We start from the raw sequence: 25572 nt of genomic DNA, 5'->3' as shown, positions 1-25572 counted from the left end.
TATATATAAATTACAAGTGGAAAGTACCTTCTTAGTGAAGAAGATCATCTCAGTCATAGTAGAGATCTTTTTGCTTCTTCCTTCTTAAGCTTCTTTGTCTCAGGTTCTTTCACTTCCTTTGTAATATGGACTTCTTCCCTGTCCCTCTTGCATTTAGTACAATCTCTTCTATAGTGCCTAAGTTTCTGACAACCATAGTATCTTTCCTTAGCCATGTTCTTCTTTTTCTTTGGAGGACCAAACTTTCCAAATTTCCCTTTTCTTCTTGTCACTGATTGATCCCTTCTATCTAATCTTTTGTTACTTTCTTTCTTCAACTTGTCTTCTTTTGCCTTGCAGAGAGACCATAATTTGATGAATGGGATAGCTTCCTCTTCCCTAGTAGATATGAGGTTACCTTTTTCATCAGTCAATGCATTTAGAATAACGGAGATCATTTCGTTATCAGATACCATCTCTCCTAGATCATGCAATTGACCTTTTATTTGAGATGCTTTTGAAAGACATGACGATATCCCTTCATCCTTTGACACCTTCAAGCTTCAATTAATATAGATCAGATCTAAGTGATATGATATTTTCTATCGTGGTCTTAGAGAAAAGTTCTACTAGCTTATCATATATTTCTTTAGACGTCTCCAGGTCGGCTACATAGGAAATGAGAGGATCTTTGATAGATTCCATAAGAACCTTTTGAGCCTTGAGATCCCTTTCCATGTATTCAGATCAATGTTACATGAAGCAGGGACGAAACGGGGACGTTTTTTGGAAGCAGGGACGTGGAAGCGTCATTTTCCAAAAATCTAGGAAGCGAAGCGTCTGCTATATATAATTTTTATATTTTTTTTGCATTTAAAGCATCTGCTATGTATACTTCTTATATTTTCTTTTGCATTTGTATTCAAAATAAACATCCCAAATACCAAATTAATTGTAGAAGACATGAAAACATGCATATTTTTGCATAAATCAAGATAGATATGGCATCCATGATTCCATTGTAGTTACTAGTATGTACATCAATGATTAATTATTCGAGCATCAACCATCTATATTCTAGTAATTACAAACATACATCAAATTTTTAAGCATAATATAAAACATAAAACATGTAAGCATATTATAAAACATAAAACATAGAGCATATTATGATTTATCTAGCAAGTGAGCAACTATCAACATTTGTCATGTCCAAAATTCAAATAATAATGTTTACAAAATAGGTCACTTGGTCACCGCCAAGACAAAAAGGTTCAAATTCACAAGCCTACAAGTCTAATAATTAATCTATGACAAAAGTAGTAAATTGTGAATATATCTACTAATCTCTCCTCCTTCCACCACGAAGTAAACGTGGCGGCGGGCCTCCATGTGGTGGCAATGAAGAAAATGGTGCTTGTGGAAGTTGTGGCACTAAAACTGATGAAGACGAACCCCCTGTTGTTGGTGTTGAACCATGGAACCTAGGAACCAAGGGACCAAATGGGGGTGGCATCTCAACTCAATCATCATCATCCTGGAATCGCTGATTGCATGCATGCTCCCAAATGGACTAGTGCTAAGCATATAGTTGCTCAATTATCTCCATACGAAACACATTTCAGAAAAAACTGAAACACGGATCCAAAAAACCGAAACACGTTTCGGAAAAAACCGAAACGTAGAACGGGCCGTAAGGTTCCAAAATGGAAGGAACCACATTTGTCAACCCGATCCGCGTTTCAGTTTTTCCGAGATGCGTTTCAAAGGGCGAATCCCCCACAAATCCGCACGAATCGCGGATCGGGCTTTTGATCCGCAGGGTGGGGGGGCGTTTCCTGCAACACTGATTAAGATAATGCTTGTTCTTTGGATGGCTTGGAGACCTTTCCATGGAAATGATCAATGACTTCATTTACTTCGAGGACTATATCTATCCTTGTTCACACCTAATCTTCATGATTGGGGGAATTTTGTGTAAATAAATAAATTACGAATGTGAACAGTCATCGGGAGATGAACTGAACAATCACTCCTATTGTATATAACAATGACCTACCTATGGAAAAAAAAATGAATCAGTTGTTTGTTTTGTGGAGTTACTGCCTGGCCTGACATGGTATCAGAGCCAGCTCTTTTTAGCCTTTGTGTCCCTTGTAACTCCCTGTCTGCTCTCCATATAGCTGAGTAGGTTCTTCATAAAATTAGCTGCCCCACTGTCTGACTGTTCAACTCTTTGTTTGATTCATAAACGTTTCTGACATGGTAGCTGCGCCTGACATGGTATCATTGCATACTATGACTGTGCGGATGACTGATTCATAAACGTTTCTGCCATGGACGCAGGCTTTGCCAGAGAATTGCAGTCTACAAGCCCTTTCTAGATTCCAATCTCTGCGTAGTCTATTCGTCTCTCTCATTCTGCTGTTTGATATGATTATGAGGCTTTGAAGTCCATCGCATACAAACGAACTGTTGTCTTCTTCCCGATTCAGATTACAAAAGTTCTGAGTTTCCATATTTTCGTTTCTCCTTTGAAAATCCTCTGAGAGCAAGACTGTAACAGAATTATTAAACGCGGGAATTTTTAAAGTGTTTGAGTTCGTATTTCTCTGGACTGACATGGTATACGAGTGGTATATGTTTGCATAACGTTTAGTAACGTTGTCCATAACGTTTGGTATTGAACCGCTTGTCCATAACGTTTGGTATCGCTATATATGTCGTGTTGTTGTTTGACACGGCGTTTGAGTTTTGAATATTGAATGTGTTTGAATTATTGGACGTTGTTTGAATATTAACATTGTCCCATTGAACTGTGTTGAATGGTTCTAACGCTGTCCAGTTTTCCTGTTTTAACGCTATATGGTAGTGAACTGTGCGGTTGAAATGGTATTTGAAACCCTGACATGGTATTTGAACTGCGGCTTTATTGAGTGATATACACCGCTTATGAACTGCATTTGAATCCGTTGAATGGTCCAGCGAATGGTCTAGCATGTATATATTGAATGGTATATATATTGAATGGTTTCCATTTGAATCTTTTGTTGACTTTATATGTGCGTGGAGCTCTTGTTTAAAAGAAAAAAAGGGAGGTGATATGGAAATATTATATGAGGATGTTTTTATAAACATTGGAGGGATTTGAAGAAAACATAGTGCATAAAGTATTTGAAATCTTTTTGCCCTTTTGAGTACAATTTCGCTGTATATCAGCAGAAGTTTTTTTTTTTTACAGAATGCATTCAATCATCTCTATGGTAGGAATAGTTCTCACTGGCAAGGAGAACTATCCTGAATGGTCCCGGATGATAAAACACACCCTCATCTTCAATGAGTTATGGAAAGGAGTGTGTGTCGGAGAAGGAGACAATGACCCAGTATAGCCTACCTCAGACAAAGAGCTCGTCATTTGGGAAAATAAGAATAGCAAAGCCTATGCATTAATCGCAGCATCTGTAAATGAAGAGGTGAGTCGTCATATTTCATCATATTCAACTGCCTTTGAAGCCTTACAAAAGCTGAAAGAACTCTATGACTCACATTCTGCACTTGAAGTTGTTCAGCTCATGATTAAACTCTTCACTCTTGAATTGAAAAATAATGATCCTCTTGCTCTTGCATCTGAAGTAAAGTCTATAATGCATGATATCAAATCCACTAAGGTTGAGCTAGATATCCCTCTTATTGCTTTTCTCAAGGCACTCTATCCTACTTACTCCAATTATCTTGAGTCTTTACAAGCAAATATAAATCTTAAAGATATAACCTTTGACTCTCTTGTGAAAAAGTTTGTTGAAAGAGAGAAAGCCTTTGGAAAGAAGACAACCCCTGAATCTTCCGAAGAGACTGTGTGCCTTGCTCACAAAGAAAAGCATCCTGCTCAAGATTCTACAAGAGGAAGAGGTGGACGAAGAGGAAGAGGAAGATATTTCAGAGGCGGGGGGGCAGACATTCTCAAGGAGAAAAGGCAGACTTACACTGCATTCGCTGCAAAAGAAATGGATCACATGATGCCTCTACATGCAAGCTACCATGGGACAAAAGTGAGCAGAAAAGAAACCAACAGAAAGGTAAAACTGATGATACAGACAAAGGTAAAGCACCTGAATCCGCTCACTATATTGAGGCACAATGTAACATTGGAGTAAATGAAGATTTGTTTAATGCTTCACTTGCTTCTTCGAAAAATGATTGGTTGCTTGATTCAGGAGCAATCTGTCACATGACTCATATAAAAGATTTTTTTGAAGATTTCATTGATAATGTTGATGGAGCAGTATAATTTGCAGATTAGTCAAAAATCAATCCATCAGGGCTTGGCACAATCAGGCTTAAACTGCCTGGTCTTCCAGACTTTCTTCTGGATCATGTTCTATATCTCCCACAGCTCAAGAGAAACTTGCTGTCCTTGGTCCACATCTGCCAGCAAGGTCACTCCATTCATATGTTTGATGGCAAGCTTGAGGTAAGAAAAGCTTCCGACCACTCACTTGTCATGAGGGGAATAGAAGAAGAAAGGCTTCTCAAACTGCAAGGAACCTCTGCTCATGCACAACATTTCTCATATATTTCTCATCATGAAGAAGGTACACTTCCATCAAGTTTATTATGGCATGCTAGATTTGGACATTTAAACTATGACAGTCTCTGCTTATTGAAGAAAAATGGTGTTGCTGGTTTGCCTACAATTCCTAGGAAACATAAGCAATGTGATGCTTGCATTCTAGGAAAGCGTAGCAAACAGTCTTTTCATGATTCACATTCAAGAGCACATAGGAAGCTTGAACTCATTCATTCAGATTTATGTGGTCCAATGCATGTTCCTTCTGCAAATGGAAATAAATAGATCATGACATTTATTGATGATTACACCAAAATGTGTTGGGTTTATTTATTGAAGAACAAATCCGATGCCTTTCAAACATTCAAGAATTTTCACAAATGGATTGAAAATGATGCACAATCTCATATTGGGTCTATTTGCACTGATAATGGAAAAGAATATACATCAAATGAATTTGAAAACTATCTTCGCCAACATGGGATCAAACATCAAACAACTGTGCCTCATAATCCCCAACAGAATGGTGTAGCTGAAAGAATGAATAGAACAATCTTGAATATGGTACGATCCATGCTTTTCTTCAAAAATGTAAAGATAATGTTTTGGGTTGATGTTGTTCTATGTGCTGCATATATAAAGAATAAATGTCCATCTAATGCTATAAGAAACAATACTCCTTATGAATTATGGTATGGACATGTTCCTTCGGTAAAACATCTCAGGATCTTTGGTTCCCCCTGTTATGCTTTGATACCAAAGGTACATAGAAACAAACTTGGTGCTAGAAGTCGTAAGTGCATCTTCCTGGGGTATTCAACAACCTCCAAAGCATACCGCCTCTATGATGAAGTAAATAAAAAGTTTGTTGTATCTAGAGATGTAATTTTTCTTGAATCATCCAAATCTGACAATGTTGTTGAGCGACAACTTGATCGCTTGGATAGATTCGCAAAAACGAAATCATTTCAAGAATTTGATAATCAGATTCCACATCTTGAAGGGGGGATTCATATACTAGATCAACATGTGGAATCTTCTTCTGAAGAACACTCTCCCCCGACTGAAACTCCAACAACGGATGATGCTTTAAGTGATGTAATTGATAGAATTGGGAGACTCAATCTTGATTCAGTCCCATCTCAATCAACAGAGCAGCCTAGACCATCTCAGAAAGGTCGCCCAAAGTGGCTGACAAAGACACTTGAAAGTGTTCATCCTGATGAAATTGGAAAAACAGGGACCAGAAATTCAAACCGACAAAATGGAGGTGATGTAGATGACTCTAATTCACCTGTTGATATGGATGTTTCTTATGATTGTGAATTGAACTTGTCTACAGATTTTGAACCAATTTCCTTTAAAGAAGCTGCTTCTCATGATGAATGGAAAGAAGCGATGCAAGAGTATGATGCCCTCATAAAGAACGGCACTTGGAAGCTGGTTGATCCTCCATTTGGAACCAAAACAATTGGCTGCAAGTGGGTCTACAAGAACAAGTACAAAGCTGATGGCTCACTTGACAAGCACAAAGCTAGGCTTGTGGCAAAAGGTTTTGCACAGAAGGAAGGGGTCGATTATGAGGAAACTTTTGCGCCCACAGCAAAATGGGCCACCATCCGGACACTCTTTGCACTAGCAGCTCAAAACGGTTGGAAATTCCATCAAATGGATGTAAAAACTGCCTTCTTGAATGGAGATCTAAGAGAGAATGTTTTTATGTCCCAGCCTGAAGGATTTGCTGTGAAAGGACATGAACAAAAAGTGTTATGCTCTTGACCTGCAAATCAATACCCAAGCGAAGAAAAGATACCGAGAACACAAAATATGCGAAGAAAATATACCCAGAACACAGAATAGCAATGATTTTATTATTCAGAGAGAAATGTTCACAGGCCTATTCGAGGGGGCAACCTCCAATAGAGCAGAGCTCAATTACAAAACAAGACACAATGCTCCTCGCAGGGAGTCTCTATCCTTTATATATGACTCATACATGCAATACCACGAGCCAATATCGTGGGTTTTATTAATACCATCTATCTAATACTACCGCCTATTTACCATCTATCTAATACTTCCGCCCATTTGCAACTAACTATGGTCCCGTTATTAATTGCGGGTTAACCACTTACAAATATTAATATGGGCTTTATTGACTCTTGACTATGACGTGATCCCAAGACATAAATAAGGGGGTTAGGGTGGGACCCTAACATGCCCTCCCCCTTAAGACTAGCCTTGTCCTCAAGGCTGAAGCTGCGGAAACTGCTGAAGAATAGTGGCTGGTTCCCAAGTTGCATCTTCCGGAGAGGTGTCTTTCCATTTGACGAGGACCTCCTTAATCATGCGGCCGCGCAGGTGCTTGTCTCTTGTGTCTAGAACCTGTTCAGGTTGAAGCCAGATTGACCCTTCTTCGTCCAATTCAGGTAGACTGGTTTGAACTCGGCAATTGTTTCCAATCACTTTCTTGAGGCACGATACATGGAAAACTGGGTGGATTTTTGCTGTAGGTGGCAAAGCCAACTTGTAAGCCACTTCTCCAATGCGCTGAAGTACTTGGTATGGTCCATAGAATTTTGGGGAGAGCTTTTGACAACCCTTGTCTTTGAGTGATGTTTGCTTATATGGTTGCAGCCTCAAAAAGACCTGATCCCCTTCTTGAAATTGGCGCTCCGAGTGATGTTGGTCAGCCTGTTGCTTCATACGGTTCTGAGCTTGATGAAGATTCTCGCGCAGATGGGCAAGCATGGTTGCGCGGTGTTGTAGGAGTTGATCCACGGCTTGTACTTTGGAGCACCCCGAGAGATAAGAAGTAGGGGAAGGCGGAAGTTGTCCATAGACTGCTTCATAGGGAGTCATTTTGGTGGTGGCATGATAGTTGGTGTTATACCACCACTCCGCCAGAGGTAACCACTGTACCCAAAGGTGTTGCTTTTCTGAAGTGAAACACCTAAGGTAGGTTTCTAGACATTTGTTGACGGCTTCGGTTTGACCATCTGTTTGCGGATGATATGAAGTACTGAGTTTGAGTTGAGTGCCTTGTATTCTGAAGAGCTCCTGCCAAAAATTACTGGTGAAGATTGGGTCACGGTCGGATACAATAGAAGTGGGCATGCCATGCAATTTGAAGATCTGATCCATGAAAGTTTGAGCAACCAAGGTTGGTGTAAATGGGTGGGGTAGGGCACAGAAATGAGCATACTTCGATAGTCGGTCCACAACCACCATGATGACTGACTTGTTCCCAGACTTTGGAAGACCTGTAATGAAATCCATGGAAACCTCTGTCCAAATTGACGCCGGAATGGGCAATGGTTGTAATGTGCCTGGTGTGTTGACGGTTTCCCCTTTGTGGCGTTGACAGACGTCACATTCTGCTACGAAAGTAAGGATGTCCTGTTTCATGCCGGTCCAAAAAAATGATCTTCTGGTGCGAGCATACGTCTTCTGAAAGCCCGAATGTCCTGCAATGGGAGATGAGTGCAATTCTGCCAAAATGCGACTTTTGAGGGTGGATGTTGGTGATATTACGACTCTATCCTTGTAGCGAAGAATATCATTCTGCCACGAGTAGCCCTTGCTGGAATTAGGATTTGCCTGCAATTGAGAAATGAGTTGGGAGAGCCCTGGATGTGAAAACCATTCCCTGCGAGCCTCTTCAATCCAGTCTGGAATGGGGAGGGAAATTGCGAGCAGAGTACTTTCCTCCTCAAATTGGCGCGATAATGCATCTGCTACCCTGTTGTCTTTCCCTTTCTTGTAAATGATCTCATAATCATATCCCAGCATTTTGGCTAACCATTTATTTTGTTGAGGGGAAGAGAGGCGTTGCTCCAAAAAATATTTAAGACTGTGATGATCTGTGCGGATTTGGAAACGTCGCCCCAACAAGTAAGGTCTCCAGGTCTCGACTGCATGTAAGATGGCCATCATTTCCTTCTCGTAGGTAGATTGGCCCAGATTCTTCCCACTTAGTTGTTGGCTGGTGAAGGCCAATGGTCGCCCTTCCTGCATTAAGACCGCTCCAATACCTGTTCCCGAAGCATCACATTCAATGACAAATGATTTGGTGAAGTCCGGTAGTGCTAAGACAGGAGTGGAACACATGGCGGTTTTTAGAGCGGTAAATGCCTGTTGTGCTTCCTCATTCCAGAAGAAGGAATTTTTCTTTAGGAGTTGCGTTAGGGGCTTCGCTATGTGGCCATAGTTGCGGACAAATTTACGATAATAGCCTGTGAGACCCAAAAATCCTCTCAAGCTTTTCAAGGTCTTAGGTTGAGGCCATTCTTGCATTGCCTGGATCTTTTTTGGGTCCACCTTGACACCCTCACGCCCCACAATGTGGCCCAAATACTCAACTTCTTCCATGCCAAATGCACACTTAGACATCTTGACAAATAATTTATGCGTGCGGAGCAGTTGCAAGAGTAGATCTACATGTTGAAGATGTGCCGCCCAAGTGCCACTATAGATGAGGATGTCATCGAAGAAGACAAGGACAAATTTTCTGAGATATGGTTTGAGGAGGTGATTCATAAGGCTCTGAAAAGTAGAGGGGGCATTACAGAGACCAAGTGGCATGACCAGGAACTCATAATGGCCTTCGTGAGTTCTGAAAGCTGTCTTGGGAATGTCGACTTCCTTCATGCGAATTTGGTGGTAGCCTGAGCGAAGATCCAACTTAGTGAAGAATTGAGCCCCATTGAGTTCGTCCAGCAAATCGTCAACCACTGGGATGGGAAATTTATCTTTGACTGTTAACTTATTGAGGGCCCTGAAATCTCGACACATCCGCCACTCCCCATCTTTCTTGAGGACCATGACCACTGGAGATGAATAAGGACTAATGCTGGGACGAATGACACCTGCTTCCAACAATTCCTTGATGATTTTTTCTATTTCATTCTTTTGGGTGAACGGATATCTGTATGGCCTCGCATTTGGGGGTTGGGCCCCTGGAACCAATGTGATGCTATGATCATGTTCCCCTCGCGAGGGTGGAAGCTCATGAGGCTTGTCAAAGACAGTCCGATGTTTATTTAAAATCTGTTGCATCTCAGGATGAATTGGCGGGGGCATGGTGTCGACTACCTGGATGGCATTAAATTGAGCTACCACTCCATGATGGCCCTTTTTTAACAATTTTTCCATCCTATGCGAGCTGATGATAGAGGGGGCTCTCGCCTGTAGTCCACGGAGGGTATGTGTGGAGTTGTTCTGCTTAAAACTCATATATAACTCCTGGAAATCCATTGTGATTGGCCCAAGAGTGCGGAGCCATTCCGCGCCGAGGACAATGTCGCAACCCCCCATGTGTATTGCAAACATGTGGGTTTTCAATTGATAATCCCCCATTTGAATTTTGACATTTTCACAGCGACCTTCACATTTCATTGTGCCCCCATCTGCAATCTGGACTTGGAAGTTAGAAACTGCCCGGACGAAACAATGTGCTGCTTCAGCGATCTTTTGGTGGATGAAATTATGGGTACTTCCACTATCAATCAAGACTATTACTGGGCGATGTTTAAGAAAACCCCTGATTTTGAGAGTCTGAGGGGAGGAAATTCCTGCCAATGCATTCAGCGAAATAATTGGTTCATCAGATACAATCTCTTGTTGGTTATCTTCTTCTATCGCCTCCGGTCCCTCAAGTGGTGGATCTTCCTCTGTGGAGCTGTAGTCAGTGGCATCTATTTGAAAAAACTTGTGCTCTTTGCATTTATGACCAGGGGAATATTTTTCATCACAGTAGTAACATAGTCCTTGCTTCCTTCTTTCGGCCATTTCCGCAGGTGACACCTTTTGAATCTTAAGTGTCTGAGTCATATTGGGAGCCTGTGAGGGACGACCTTTAGCGGGGAAGTTGGGGCGGCTGGATTGGGCTGTTAATGCACGTTCCACCTTACGGGCTACCTGGCAAGCCTCTGTCCATGTGGGAGGGTGGTGGAGTAGAACCTGAGCTTTGATGGCTTCTTTAAGACCGCTGATAAAGCATTCCATGTAGAACTCATCTGTGAGACCCTTAGTGCGGAAGGCTAAGGCTTCAAAAGCAGTAATATATTCCTCCACTGTACCCGTCTGTCGGAGCTTAGTGAGACGCCCCAAAAAAGAGTCTTCCTGTTCAAAGCGACTGCGAAGAGTTTTGGCAAATTGGGCCCAATTCTGAAAATGTCCATTGCAACGTTGATGCCATTCCTTCCATTGCCATCGTTCATTGTCCAAGTACATGGTGCCAACCATAAGCTTAGTCCCCTCATCTGTGATATGATTCAATTGGAAGTACTGCTCCATTTGTGCTAGCCATGCGGATGTGTGAGAACCGTCAAATTTCTACATATCCAACTTGGGAGGTCGCTGACTGGGTGGTGGATGGGAGTGCCAAACGTGAGGAGAGTGGCTAGACTCACCCTCATGGTATTCATGGCCATTATACGCCTCCTCGTGGGCTGGCTTCTTGCCCTTTGAGAATGCCTCCTGTATCTGGTTACTCATTCCTTTAAGCTCAAGTTCTATGTGGTCACTCATTCCTTGAAGGTTAAGTGCTATCTTGTCCACCGCAGTTTGTAGGAAGTTGACATAGTTTTCAATTTTGTCGATCCTTTCATTGGCCATCGCTTGAGCGCGAGTTTCTACCATACACCAACCTGATGAAAAATTGGGACCGCCTAAAAATTTTTACTAAGAAATTGAATGGTACCACCTTACTCAGCTCGTCGTCCTGATACTGATGGGCTAGGTCACCAATAAGCGCCCCGGAAGATCTCAGACTTTTTTTTTTTTTTTGGAAAACTCCTGACGGAGTTTTACTCCTTCCTGATCAATACTGCAGTCGCCAAATCCTCAAACTGTCAATGCCGCCAAAAGTCCTGCGAAAATCATATCCAGGTATAGGAACCCTTCGCAACTACTTCGATCTGGTGGATCTGAGAGATCTGAATGGTGGAACAACTGCTGCTGCTGATCTGGAATATCCGATCTGGTGGATCTGAGAGATCTGAATGGTGGAACAACTGCTGCTGCTGATCTGGAATATCCGATCTGGTGGATCTGAGAGATCTGAATGGTGGAACAACTGCTGCTGCTGGTCTGGAATATCCGATCTGGTGGATCTGAGAGATCTGAATGGTGGAACAACTGCTGCTGCTGATCTGGAATAGATGATGTGTGATCCCCCGATAGAAAGGGAACTATGGTCTTGGGGAGTGTCAGGTGCTACAGATCGCAATATACATAAGGGTCTGACAGTAGTACTCGGCCCAATGTTTCAGGGCTCTAACTAAGGAGGATCGACCGTACCCTTAGCCGTACAACCCGACTACCCTATCGTACGGGCGAGTAATCTCTCCGAGTGCTGTTCTCGGTGTACTGCAGCAACAAGACGGCCGAAGGTTTATCTATGGCGAGGTTTCAAGGGAGCTAGGGGGCTTCCTATATACCCAGAGGGTACGTGGAAGACAGTCCGTGCGCGGTTCTGTCTAATGCGCTACTACTCGAAGGGGTACCCACAGGGGTTACAAGGGAGTCCAACAGACGTGACCACTTCTTGTATTTCCTGCGTGCATGCCTCCCCAAAAATTCAGTCTTTTAGATGTTTCTATTCTTATTCTTTTAGCAGTTTCTTAGATGAAACTGTTTGTTCGATATTCTACATAGAAACCTGATGTTTCTATTCTTGTAAATATCTTTGTATTATCATTGAGCTGTTTGCTCCATGTGAATTAATTCATTCAACATTCTTTTATGGTATCAGAGCAAGGTTAAGAGATTTTTTCTTGAACAGTATTTCTCTTTGCATCGAAATCTCTTGAGTCCTTTCTAAGGTCGAGCCCTCTGTAAGCCAGGCAGCCTTCACTGAGTCTTAGCCTCGGCTTTGCTCGCTGTGATAAAAGCTTACAGTCGTCCATCTCGATACAGAAATGGATTCTTCTCTTGCATGATCAGTTTATTAAAGAAATAACTTTGTGGTGGTGACTATCTTCGTGGGAGCGGGATTTTTTTACTGGCCAGTTTTTGCTGGGAATCGTGGATCCGGCTATCTTCTTCTTCACCTGGCAGCTACTCGACCACATCGAGGAATTTCTCAGCATTCATGATCCAGGTGTTTTCTCTCAAAACTCACTTGTGTTTTTTGAAAGACAGAATCGTGGTTTGAAAATTATATCTGCGGGCAAATTCGTGATTATTAGTTTCAAGACTGTCAAACCCGTGGATACGCATTTTTTTTATAAAACTCGTGGATATTCTTTCTGAAGCCCGAGGATCTATATTTGAAGTCTGTGGATACTCATTTGAAATCTGAGAAGATATATATTGGAGTGGATATATATTTCTGAAACCCCGTGGTTATTTATATTTCCGAAACCCGTGAGTATAATTTTTGCAGTCAAAATCCGTGGTGATTATATAATTCCACATCCTGTGATTATAATTTTTTGCAGTTGTTCTGAAACCTGTGATTATATTTCTGGCCCGTATTTGATAACCCGTAGCAGCTGAATTTTTTGAAAAAAAAAAAAAAATCGTGGTCGATATATATTCCGTTGAAACCTGTGATAAACCGTATGCTGATAACCCATGGCAGTTAAACCGTGATCCATATATATATATATTCCGGTGAATCCTGAGTCGTTTTTCAGTTTAGGCGTAACGTGAAGGTGTGATAGCTCACGTGGGCCAACGTGGTTCGATACTATTTAAATTTTTCAGCGTTACCAATCCGTGGTGTTTGCCGGATTGTTTTATCAGCAGTTCTGGTTGCCCGTGGTTAATATATATTTCTTTTGAAACCCGTGGATATATTCTGCCGACCCGCGAATATATATTTGCAAACTGTGGTTCATTCCGTGGATACAGTTGAAACCTGTTATATATATATTTCAAAAAAAAAAAATCCGTGGATACAAATCTCGCAGGTGGTTAATATATACTGCAGACCCGTGGATACTTGAAAACCTTGGTTCATTCCTGAAACTCGTATATACCTGAGACGTATATACCTGAGACGTGACGTGAAGCTCACGTGGGCCAATACATCTGTGGTGTTTGCCGGAAGCATAGATCGTATTTGTTTCAGATCTGCGTATTTTTTTTTGTGGGCCAATATATCCGTGGTATTTACCAGCAGTATAAACGTGAAACTGAGACAGCATATGTGGGTCCGTATTTCAAATTTTGTATTTGTTGTATGTATGGTTCTGATTGCCGGCAGTGGGTTACCAATCAGCGGAAATTTTTTTTGTGTGTGATCCTGACAGTCTTCATTACAAACTCAGACCTGTGACATCTGTTTATTGCATCAGTATACTCTTATGGTAGACCGGCATTTTCTTGAGGCAAACTGTATTCTCAGAACTGTATTAGCAGTACTACTATTGTTTTAGACAGCTGAAAGTCCGTTCTTTAAATTTTCACCAGCATAAGCAGTCAGCTACATTGTTCTTGTGTGTCATACTTTTGTATTCTCTTTGAGAAAATAGCCACACTTACCAATCTGATGTTAGAAGGAAATCAACGGTTTAATGGCAGCAACTATAACATTTGGAAACAAAGACTGCTGACCATTTTTTAGTACAGGCGTCTTGATCAACTCATTTTGGGCAAAGAGCTTCGTCCAGGTACAGCCGGGACCGATCAAGATAAATTTGATGATCGAAATCGAGAGGCTGTTATGCTTCTCAAGCTCTCTGTAGCTGATGATCAGTTACCACAGATCCCTTCTGGCAAGACAGCTGCTGAAATCTGGGAACAGTTGAAAGAATTGCATGAGACATCTGATAAAAGCAGAGCTTTTTTTCTAAAAAATCAGTTGTTCTCCATCATGATGGATGAACATATGTCTTTACAGGAACATCTCAACAAAATTAAAGACATTCGAGATCAGCTCGACGCCATTGGTCGGACCATGGAGGAAGAAGATATGGTAGTCATTACCCTGAAGAGTCTACCAAAATCTTATGAACACTTCATTGAAACACTCAACATTACAACCACAAATGTTGATCTGAAGTTTTCAGATTTATGTACCAAACTTCTGCAGCAAGATAGGTGGAAACAGCAGTTTGGTAGTGGTACTTCATCAGTGCCCTTGGAAAATGCATTTGCTGCAAAATATCAGTCCTCTCAGTCTTTTCAGCAGAGAGGATCATCTCAGTCTTTTGATCCTAACAGGAAGAAAAGTGTACAGTGTAATTACTGTCACAAGTTCGGTCACATGAAGAAAGACTGCAGGCAGAGGATTGCTGCTGAACAAAAGAAACAGGGAGGGTCACATCAGACAGCGAATGTTGCAGAACATTCCGAGCAGACAGATTCTGCCTTTTACGCCTTTATGGCTAAAAGGTCTTCAGAACATGTACCTTCCTCTGCATGGTACATTGATTCTGGTGCATCACGCCACTTCTCTCACAGGCGTGACTGGTTTATTGACTTTTCACCTTTCAGTGATTCAGTTGTATTTGGTGGAGGTGAAAAGTACACTGTTGCTGGCAGGGGTACAGTTCAAATTCAGTCTGGTGGACGCACGCTCATATTTCTAAATGTATACTATGTTCCTGGTATGGAGATTAATCTGCTCTCTGTCAGTCAGATTATGAGGAATTCTCCTCAGCTTGATGTTATGTTCAGTGCACACAAGTGCTCCATCATTGACAGGGAGACCAGTCTGACAGTTGCTACTGGCCTCGAGGACCATGGTCTATACAGGCTACTTGACACTGGTGACTTTCCAGAAGTGGCACTAGCAGCTCGTGTCTCTCCCATCAGTACTCTATGGCATCAGCGATATGGGCATCTCAATATGCAGTATCTCTCTCAGCTCTCTCGGGAGGGACTTGTGTCAGGATTACCTGATATTCAGACTCAGCAGTTGGGGGTATGCAGCGCCTGTCAAGCGGGAAAGCAACATCGGTCATCATTCAAAAATGGAGAATCTTGGCGCGCATCCCAGGTACTTCAGTTACTTCATGCTGATATTTGTGGGCCTATGAATACAGCTTCTATAACTGCTTGCAAATACTTTTTACTTATTGTAGATGACTTCAGTCGAAAGATGTGGGTGTATTTTTTAAAAAATAAATCTGATGCTCTTAGTACCTTTCAGAAGTTTAAAACTTTAGTTGAAAACGAATCTGGTTGTAATATCATGACCCTTAGGACCGACAATGGGGGGGAATTTTGTTCCTCAGCTTTTGCCAACTTCTGTGATATTCATGGCATCAAACGTCAATTCACCACACCTTACACTCCCCAGCAGAACAGTGTTGTCGAGCGTCGCAATCGCACGGTTGTTGAAATGGCTCGTTCCATGTTACAACATCGGAGTGTTCCAAACAAATTCTGGGCTGAAGCAGTATTTACTGCTGTTTACCTTCTTAACCGATCCCCTACTCAGGCTGTTAAAGGGAAGACTCCTGAAGAAGTGTGGTCTGGTCGTAAGCCTAAGATCAGTCATCTCAAAGTTTTTGGCTCAGTTGCATATGTTTGGATTCCATCTGCTAAGCGATCTAAGTTGGATTCCAAAAGTCAGAAACTCATGATGACAGGATACAGTGATCATCACAAGGCTTATAGGCTGATAGATATAGCCACTGGTCGACTTAGCTTCAGTCGAGATGTAGTATTTGATGAAGACAGAGGATTCTTTCAGTCTTCTTCTGAGCAGCGTTCTGAGGATCCGCCTCACAGTGTTCTTCTTCCAGTCAGTCCATCTGATGCAAACCTGTATATCAAGCATACTGATGATGATATCTTGTTTGTAGTTGTCTATGTGGATGATCTTATCATTACTGGCAGCTCTGCACATTTGATCCATGGGATCAAACAAGATCTATGCAGAACTTTTGAGATGACAGACTTGGGACTTCTTCATTACTGTCTGGGGGTTGAAGTATGGCAGACTGAAAATCAGATCTTTCTTTCTCAGTCCAAGTATGCCAAAAATCTTGTGGAAAGGTTCAGAATGCAGGATTGCAAACCGGCCACGACTCCTATGGAACCCGGGCTCAAACTTTCAGCACAGTCATCCTCTCCTCTTGTGGATGAAACTTTATTCAGGCAATTAGTGGGCAGTCTCATCTATCTTACTGCTACCAGACCTGACATCAGTTTTGCAATAAGCTACATTTCTCGCTTTATGTCAGCTCCTAAAGCTGATCATTGGATAGCAGCAAAGCGGGTGCTACGATATGTGCGTGGTACTTCTGATTATGGCCTCTTATATACTCACAGCTCCACTTCTACTCTCAGTGGCTACACTGACTCTGACTGGGCCGGTTCGGTTGATGACCGTAAATCTACAGTTGGGTATGTGTTTAGTCTAGGATCTGGAGCTGTTACTTGGACTAGTAAGAAGCAACAGGTTGTGGCTCTCTCCTCAACAGAAGCAGAGTATCGGGGAGCAGTTAAGGCAGCCTGTGAGGCAGTTTGGCTTCGTCGTATGCTTGCAGATATGCATGTTTTTCAGACAGGGCCTACTTCTTTGTTTTGTGATAATCAGGGAGTGCTCAAACTTGCCAAGAATCCTGTCTTTCATGAACGAACAAAGCATGTGGAAACTCACTGCCACTACATTCGACAGTTGGTTGAAGACGGCTCAGTTCAGTTGCACTATGTTCCCACCACAGAGCAGCCCGCCGATATCTTTACCAAGCCTCTTGGTCCTGATAAATTTGTAAAATTTCGCGGGTCTATTGGTGTTGTAAATAGATTGAGCATTAAGGGAGGGTATTAGAATATATCTCTATATTTCTATTTAGTAATGCTCAGTCTTTTAGATGTTTCTATTCTTATTCTTTTAGCAGTTTCTTAGATGAAACTGTTTGTTCGATATTCTACATAGAAACCTGATGTTTCTATTCTTGTAAATATCTTTGTATTATCATTGAGCTGTTTGCTCCATGTGAATTAATTCATTCAACATTCTTTTACCCAAATCCGCAGGTTTATGCGCTTAACGACAGATCCCGTGGTTTAAAGACGCCGGAACACGTCTCTAGCCTAAAAAAATTTTGCTAAAATTTGGAGATCCCACCGAGCCCTGGAAAGTGCTCTGATACCACTTGTTATGCTCTTGACCTGCAAATCAATACCCAAGCGAAGAAAAGATACCGAGAACACAAAATATGCGAAGAAAATATACCCAGAACACAGAATAGCAATGATTTTATTATTCAGAGAGAAATGTTCACAAGCCTCTTCGAGGGGGCAACCTCCAATAGAGCAGAGCTCGATTACAAAACAAGACACAATGCTCCTCGCAGGGGGTCTCTATCCTTTATATATGACTCATACATGCAATACCACGAGCCAATATCGTGGGTTTTATTAATACCATCTATCTAATACTACCGCCTATTTACCATCTATCTAATACTTCCGCCCATTTGCAACTAACTGTGGTCCCGTTATTAATTGCGGGTTAACCACTTACAAATATTAATATGGGCTTTATTGACTCTTGACTATGACGTGATCCCAAGACATAAATAAGGGGGTTAGGGTGGGACCCTAACATAAAGCATGCAAACTTGTGAAGTCCTTGTATGGCCTCAAACAAGCACCACGAGCCTATTATGAAAAACTAACTGAGCATCTTCTGAAACTCAACTTCAATCATTTTGATCTTGATGATGCAACTTTATTTGTCAAGAAAGTTGGCAAAACAGTTGTATATCTTGTGGTATATGTAGATGATCTTTTAATGACAGGGAACAATGAAAGCTACATTGCATCCATAAAGAAGGAATTGGAGAAAAGTTTTGAAATGACTGATTTGGGCTATGTTCATTACTATCTTGGCATTGAAGTAACCCAACATCCAAAGTCCATATTTCTTTCTCAAAAGAAATACATTGGAGATTTGTTGAACAGGTTTGGCATGACAGAGTGCAATCCTCTTACTACTCCAATGGAACAAAACTTAAAGCTCACATCTATTGAAGGAAAGGAATTTGAGGATGCAACAAAGTATACACAGCTTGTAGGAAGTCTCATCTACCTCACTACTACCAGACCAGACATTTCATTTGCTGTTGGAATCCCCTCCAAGTTTATGCAAAAGCCTTGTGAGGGACATTGGTCTGCTGCAAAAAAAGTTCTAAGGTACTTGAAGGGAACTCAAGACCTTGGAATCAAGTATACACAGGTGGACGACTTCAGATTGATTGGATACTTTGATTCAGACTTCGATGGAGACAAAGAAACTAGGGTATCTACTTCAGGATATGCTATGAGTCTTGGATCAGGCGCTGTCTCCTGGAGATCACGCAAACAATCAGTTCCAGCAGATTCCACAATAGAAGCAGAATACGTGGTAGCAGCTGAAGCAATAAAAGAAATTGTGTGGCTCAGGAAAATTCTTGAAGATTTGCAAGTAAAACAAGTACAATCAACTCCACTCATGATTGACAACACCTCTGCAATAAAGTTGGCCAAGAACCCAAAGTTCCATGATCGAACAAAGCATATCAATACTAAATATCTTCTGATTCGACATCATGTTGAGGCCAAAACAATCCATCTCCGTCATTGTTCCACAAATGAGCAAATTGCAGACAGCTTCACCAAAGCACTTGGAAGGGAAAAGCTTGAACGATTCAGAATGATGCTTGGACTCCACCAACATCCCTTCAAATTAAGGGGGGGTTGTTGACACCTAATCTTCATGATTGGGGGAATTTTGTGTAAATAAATAGATTAGGAATGTGAACAGTCATCGGGAGATGAACTGAACAATCACTCCTATTGTATATAACAATGACCTGCCTATGGAATAAAAAATGAATCAGTTGTTTGTTTTGTGGAATTACTACCTGGCCTGACAATCCTTCTTTTCCATGCAAGGAAGTTTGATCGTGTTCTCTTATAGTATTTTCTTCGTTATGTTATTATCGTGTTCTCTTCATCAAGACAATTACCAATATGCACAATCAAAAAACAAGTGACACAATATGTAGGCTTGTCAGCTAGGGCTAAAAACTCTCACCTCTTGAGAGGAAAGCCCGATCAAAATTCTTATTCTAGATCTTCAATTGATGAGTACCAAGACCATGACAAAGACCCTTGACTCTAGCATCCTCCCAAGAACCTTGTCACTAACCTTGATATTCTGCTTCTTCCTTTTCTCAACTTTCTGCCTGATCTCGAACTTCTCTCCTCGGCTTCTTCTAGAGAAACTCGGTCTCTATACTTCACATTGCTCCTTCTCGACTTCTCCTAGAGAAACCTGATCTATATTATTTCACTGGCTACCTCTAGAGAATTTCGGTCTCTAGATCTCTATCTAGGTTACCCAGAACAAGTATCCAGAGGAATCCTTCCTTCGTTGCCCCAGAAGAACCCTCCTTCATTGTCCCAGAAGAAACCTTCTCTTTGCTGCCCCAGAAGAATCTCTTCTTCGTTTCCCCAAAAAAAATTTCTTCTTCGCTTGCCAAGAAGAAAATTTTCCTTCGCTTGCCCAAAAGAAACCTCCTTATCAGTTCTTCGCACTTCTTCTTGACCTCTTCTTCCCACTTTTGTTTCACCCTTTCTTCGCACTTCTGCTTGATCGAATGCAAGTCAAGTTATGTTATATAAAATTAGTTATTTGTAATTAATAGTTTATTAAGGAAAGGGCATGATCAAAGATCATGCCCATTCACCAAGAGGCACCCCAGGCTGTATTTAAGCCAAGGCCTCTCATTTTGTAAATCATCCTTGAATCATTAGTATATATATATATATATATATATATATATATATATATATTGTTTAGTACTGAGTTTCTCTGTTCCATCTGGTATCAGAGCGCCCAGGGCGATTTTTGGAAAAATTGCTCCATAGCCCTGTCACCACCGCGTCCCCCTCCATTGTTTTCATCCTTCCCTGCATCCGTCGTTTTCCCTACATCCAACGTTTTTCTGTCTGTCCATACCCCGCATATGCTTCCGCCTCAACCTCTGTCCATTATACGCATCATTCGTGGCAAGGTTGTGTCAGACAACCGATGAACACACACCATTGGTCGATCGGGTCGCTAAGCTTAAACTATAATTTCGTTGTGCCCCAAGTCATTTCCCCGTTGTCGTGCTCCCCTACCGATGTCTTCTGCCCTCGATTTCTACCTTCCCTATCTGCGTCTGTCCCCCCATCGAACTTCCATCGAACATTCATACGTACATATACTAAAGGTAAATCTTTACATAGTTATAAGTTCAATTAATTAATTAGTATATAGGTGATGACTATAGATAATTTAATTAATTATTATATAGTTTATAACTATATCTAATTTAATTAATTTTAAAAAATAGGTCAATTTAAAGATTAAAAAATTACGCTGGATAAGTATACCCCACCTCATACACGCTCGATGGCTGCATCAATGTCGATGGTTGATTTCAACAAAAACTGATAGAATTTGAGGCTAAGGTGACCGAACATGGCGACAAAATCGAGACATTGCAGGACACAACAAACGGAATAAAGAGTCAGCTCAAGGAGAACAAGAATGAATTTAAAAAGGATCAGGTAGAGCATTCAGTTAAGGTGGATCAAGCTATGGTGATGTTGGGTTGTATTTGTACCAGCCTGAAGATTGCACCCGATCAAATACCCCAGAATAATGAAGCGAATCAACATCTTAATTCTCTAGATTCGTCAAAATCATCAGATGCACATGAGAAACCCGAGTCTCCAAAGACATCTTTCACGCTTAATCAAGAAAATAGTAACACAAACTTTCAAATAAGCAGCTCTCGAATCTATTCATCAATACGTCATTTTCAAATCAATACCCCCTTTTCGTTGCACCGTTAGTGACATATCAATGAAGAGCAAAAATTGAGCTAACCACATTGGACGGTAACGAAAAATGCAACATTGCTTGGCTCAATAAAGCAAAAGAATATTTCAAGATTTACGCTATTGACAATGATGACGAAAAGATCAGGCATGATTCGTTGTCGGTCGGACATGTAGGATACTTTAAAATCTACTACAACGCACGCCAATCATTCTTTTGGAAGGGAATGAGCAATGATATTCAAAAATATGTCGCAGAATGCGATAAATGTCAAAATAATAAAAGTGAAAATATTATGACACCAAGATTACTTCATCCCTTAAACATTCCGAATCAGAAATGGGAAGAAATATCAATGGACTTTATTGAAGGTTTACCTGTATCTGATGGTAAGGATAAGATTCTTGTAGTAGTCGATAGACTCACCAAGTATGCTCACTTTATTGCAATGAAGAAATCAGACTCAGCAAAACAAATCGCTGAGATATTTTGCAAAAATATTTACAAATTACACGGATTTCCAAAGGTCATAGTGAGTGATAGAGATGCCAAATTTAAGGGTAATTTTTGGAAGGAATTATTCAATCATATAGGAACCTACCTCAACATGAGTTCTGCTTACCATCCTCAAACAGATGGCCAAACAGAGGTTGTCAATAAATGTTTGGAAGCTTACCTACGTTGTTACGCTACAGACAAACAAAATAAGTGGGTTCAGTGGTTACATCTCACTGAATGGTGGTACAATTCTACTTACCACACGTCAGCAAAAATGACTCCGTTTCAAGCTCTGTACGAGTACTTACCTCCAAAATGGAAGGACCTGGCTATCATCTAGACAAAACTACCAACTATAAGAAACCCAAAAGGTCGTTCAAACTCTAAAAGAAAATTTAAATAATGCAAGAAATCGTATGAAGCAGCAAGCTGACCGAAACAGAACTGAGAGAGAATTTGAAGTTGGAAAATGGGTATTTGTCAAGCTCCAGCCATACAAACAATTGTCCTTAAAATAAAAAAGGAAAAAATAAATTGGCACCAAAGTTCTATGGACCATACTAGATCAAAAAAAAGATCAGCCAAGTTGCATATAGTTTAAACTTTAAGCCTTCCGGATAAAAGTCGTGTCCACAACGTCTTCCATGTATCCTGCCTTAAAAGGGCACTTGGTGACCAACAATCAACACAAACAACGCTTCCATCCTTAGATGATGAAGGAAGGGTCATTTTAGAGCTAGAAGGTATCATATCAACCAAGGAAAAAAACCTTCGATCTCTTGTAATCAAGGAATACTTGATCAAGTGGAAGGACTTACCAGAAGAAGAAGCTTCTTGGGAGACTGAATCATTTCGTCAACAACATTCATCGTTACGTATGCTTTGAGGAAAAAGCATTTTTTGGGAGGAAGGCAATGTTATATAAAATTAATTATTTGTAATTAATAGTTTATTAGGCAAAGAGCATGATCAAAGATCATGCCCATTCACCAAGAGGCACCCAAGGCTATATTTAAGCCACAGCCTCTCATTTTGTAAATCATCCTTGAATCATTATTAATAAATATATATATATTCTGTTTAATATTGAGTTTCTTTGTTCCAAGTTACTTGCCTCTAAGTGACGCCGAGTGTGGCTATTTATACACCTCCACACATGTCCTTTAGGTCGACATGATCCCTAGAGGTTAGGCCGACTTCTTCCAGCATGTTCTTCCATCGTTGCAGGCCGACTTAAAGAGGATAAGTGACAAGGTCTTGGAAGATACTTTACATAGACAATATTAACCTTTTACAAAGTGTAACATGACTTCATTACATAACAATGACTCTATCATTTTATGACTAGATGACAAATAATTCCTAAAGACTCTCAATGGAAGTCTTGACTCAAAAACAAAATCTCTTGCTCGTGAAACCCACGAAGCAAGTCAATATAATAATTTTATTTTTCTTCTTTACATCTCATTATGAAGACCGAACCTAGTTACACTTTTCAACAACATATAAAGAGAGTGAGGAAGGAACCTCATTCTCACACCCAAGTTGAACACGTCATAAGTGTGAGATCATCTAAAATAGACCGCAGACATTTGAAGCCTAGCGAAGAAGAAGAGGAGACCTTGTTTGGGTTATTTTATGTGATTGTTTGGGCTGAGTGTTGATTTGGGGTACCATCGGATGTGCTCTAGCCACGAAAATTGGTTGAGAGGCTAAGGCACATGAGATCTCCAATACCCAGAAAGGGTTTGGGCAAATTCTAAACAGATTGGGAGATATTAAAATAATTAATACTTTTAATGGAGTCCCTTAGTCTAAACTTAGGGAAATTAAAATATTAATGTGAATTAATATAAAACTGTGTTAGAATGGTCCAAAAGTCATGGATCAAGCCAGATCTAATATTAGTCATTGATTAGGGACTTAATCCCAGTCGTTGATTTGTCAACAAGAAAAGTATAAGAGGAGGCTTGAGGGTCACTTGGAGAACACACCAAGAGATCAAGATTTCAACTTTCTGGGGTTGGGTTTGCTAAGAAAGTTGAGAGAGTGATCAAAGTTGCAGCTAAGGGGCAATGAATACAGAAGTAGAGAGGCAGAGATAGCACCAGGAGGATCAGCGCAGTAGCCAGAGAGAGGGACGCAGAAGTAGCCAAGGGTTCACGCAGAGCCATCCAGGGCTCACACAGAGGCAACCAGGAGCTGCGCAGTGCCTCAGAGGGCCAGCGTGGGTGACGCAGAGGGCCAGAGGACTAACGTAGTGCCTCCAGAGGCTGATGCAGGCCAAGCCAGAGTGACACTGGGCTAACGCTGGGCTAGAGAGAGGCTGACGCAGTCCCTAGATGCTGACGTTGGGGTTTCATGGGGCAGATTGGAGCTGTGGAGCTACCGGAGTGTTTATCTGGGGTTTCAGCCGAAATATCTACTTCTGAGTACAGAGGTACTACTGCTGAGATTTTTCTCTGTTGGGTGAGCTGGATTTGGCACCCAGATTGTATTCTGAAATTGCTTAATAAATCAAACCCTCAGATAGCTACACCGGTTTTCCCACATTGGATTTTTTCCAAGGACATTAGTCCAAAAACAACGGTGTCACTTGTGTGCTTGTTTCTATTTCTTTCAGTTGATGATCTGTAATGTGTTTAGCATGTACTTCTATTTATTTCCAGTATTTACATGGTAAATAACTTGTTAATTAATAGAGCAAGTAGGTAGGAATAAATAAGTAAACTGCATGAAGGGTTTCTAACGTGTCAGACTTAGAAATTCCAGCATGGTATCAGAGCATGGTTGCAAATCACAGGAGAACTGAGGACAATAGCCAAGCAAAGCAGCAGCAGCAGCAGAAAACAGTTGTCCCGAGTGACAAAAGATGTTTCTAGCAGAGTAGCAGCAAGGAAGGGGTGACACAGAGTAGCAACAAGGAAGGGGTGACGCAGTGCCTGCATCATCAAGATTGAGCAAGGAAGAGGCAGCATAGAGGCTGAGGGAGGCAAAGGCAGGCTCATGCAGAGCCATGCAATGGCCAGGAGGGCTGACGCAATTGGCTGAGGTGGATGATTTGCCGGTACTGGGATTGCATAGAGCCTAGGAGCTCTAACCTTCAGTTTGTTGGGGTTTAGGAGACTGTGGATAAGTTGTAGAGTGGAGCTAGTGGGGTATTGTAGTCAAAACAATACCTAACAGGGCAAGACCAAGGAAGAGGGAGTTGCTACTGAGATTTTCTAGCCAAGAAATCCGAATCAATGGTGCAGCGACACTAAGGATCGGAGTGGGGGTATCTCGACATTGGCAGAAGGGTTTCCAGGAGGGAAATCGAGGCTCAAAGGAGTCATACCGAGAACTTCCAGAAGGGAAGTAGAGGAGCAACGGGATGGCAGTGAACGGAGTAAGAGGCCAGCACAGACTGGACAGAGCCTCAAACTTCGTAGTCTGGAATGCCAGAATCATATCTGTTCTAGACACGAATCGTGTCAATCACTTCGCCTTGAGGACGATACCTATCCCAGTTGACCAAGCTGATAACGACAAGTACGAGGAGGCAATGACGAGAGCCAAGAGCATCATCCTTGACGGGGTCAAGGACCATGTAGTACCACAATTTGCCGAAAAGGAAACACCAAATGAGATGTGGGAGGCCCTAAAGAAATTGTACCAGCGTACTTCTGTGCAGAGAAGGATGTTACTAGAAAATCAGTTGCGATCATACCAGATGCAGAAGGGAGAACAGATCGACCCCTTCCTC

General features: G+C 41.4%; 1 protein-coding gene across 4 annotated transcripts in view; it reads right to left on the bottom strand.

Annotated features, from left to right (window-relative positions):
- The window catches only part of LOC149239889 (uridine/cytidine kinase UKL1, chloroplastic-like), a 277768-nt gene that overhangs the window by 11483 nt on the left and 240713 nt on the right, over positions 1-25572 (bottom strand). The window lies entirely within an intron of this gene.

The sequence above is a fragment of the Pinus tabuliformis genome, chromosome 8, assembly GCF_031772625.1.
Source record: "Pinus tabuliformis cultivar Carrire ecotype Pingquan chromosome 8, CPIR1, whole genome shotgun sequence".
Taxonomy (NCBI): Eukaryota; Viridiplantae; Streptophyta; class Pinopsida; order Pinales; family Pinaceae; genus Pinus; species Pinus tabuliformis.
The sequence above is the reverse complement of the archived record's forward strand: the minus strand, read 5'-3'. Positions and strand labels throughout refer to the sequence as shown.